This window comes from Gavialis gangeticus, unplaced genomic scaffold, assembly GCF_001723915.1.
Source record: "Gavialis gangeticus isolate Ggan-Ray unplaced genomic scaffold, GavGan_comp1, whole genome shotgun sequence".
NCBI classification, from domain to species: domain Eukaryota; kingdom Metazoa; phylum Chordata; order Crocodylia; family Gavialidae; genus Gavialis; species Gavialis gangeticus.
Genome location: NW_017728997.1, coordinates 35,326,332 through 35,327,907, shown reverse-complemented (window position 1 = coordinate 35,327,907; position 1,576 = coordinate 35,326,332).

The window sequence follows — 1,576 nt, the reverse complement described above, 5'->3', positions numbered from 1 at the left end:
AAAAAAAAAAAAAAAAAGAGATTCAAATGGAAACTGGATGTAAAATTGTTTTATGTTCTGATTTATAGTACTTATCTATTTATTTTTATCCAGTGGAGGTACAGAGCTGTTGTTCTTTAATGATCAATTCAGTATTGATGTTTAAATGCAGTACTATGAAAAATAGTCAGTAGTTTGTTTTTTTTAAGCCATCACCTATATCAGGGCTGTCCATCCAGTGGGCCCACACAGGCCCATGCAGCTGCCTTTCCTGTAGCAGGATGGAGGAAGACTTAGGTGGGGGCTACATGCAGCCCATGTGGTGGGGAGAGCCATGTGCCACCCACACAGTCAATGCAGGGTGCAGGAGGATCCTGGAAGTCTGCCCCTGCAGCATATGGCCTGTATGACAACAGGCCTAACCTATATAAAGTAAATGCATTGGCTTATAATTTACTCCATTTCCACGTAATGACTAAAATCTTCCTTTATAAATGAACTTTAAAGGAGTCGAATAAAAAGACTTGTCATAGTCTACATAGGAGGCCCAAGGATTCAGTTATTACATTATTCTTTTTGTGTCTCTGAAAGTGAGGGCTTTAACAAAAAGAGACTGAATAATCAACATTTAAGACATTCAGTTCAATAAAGATAAATATTATGAAGAACGTCAGTTAAAAAAGCAAGTATTGTTGCTTGAAGAGGTTAACTGTGGAGTTGGATAAGGATGTGAAGAGTGAAGCACACCTCAGGGGGCTGCTGAAGAAGGAGGGGAAGGGAATAGAGTGGAGGTATCTCACCATCCCATACTCCCCTTTCTCCTTTGGCTTCAGGTCTGGGTTGGGGGAAGCACAGTAACAGCCACAGTGCAAGAGCATTCAGTAAAGGGCATTCTGAGAAATATTGTTTCTGGTGGGAGGAGAATATGTCACTTCCTTTTTGTTGCACCAAAAACCATAGGCTGCTGGACATGTGTCTGCGGCAAAAAAATGAGTTAATATCTTCCCTCAGTGGCAGTGAACCTCTTGCTGTTGCTTCTGCACTGTCCTATTGATTTTCCTTCCCTGGTGCCAGAGCCTCTGGAGCCCAAGTCTTTGCAAGGAAGATGCAAAGGGGTGGGAAGGCAGGACTGCTTAGGGCATAGTTCTTCCCAGTTCTCTGCAGCTTTGGAAAGTACTCCCGGATTAGGAGGTACCATGTGCCTCTTACCTTTATCAGTTTGTAGTGGATCAGAGTATATATAGTAGTGGGGAGGGACTCTTTTCTCTTTTAATGTTCCCTTTTTCATTTGCTTAAAGAGCTTGGCAGTAGCTATGCCAATAACTGTCATTTCTGGTAATCAAAGTCATGTACTTATTCAGTGATAAACATACTGTGATATTTCCAAACGAAGCTTGCTTAATTTTCAAGATATGCTATCTATTAAGTTGAGAAGTGGGGCTTTTTTAGATATGTTATGAATTGTAAACAAAATAATGTGCTGAAAGGTTAATTAGGTACATTTATCCTATATAAAGGCTTTGATACTTAAGGTTAAGATACTATGTATTAAATACTATTTGTGGCATCGAATTATAAGTTTTCTAAGCAGTTAAAA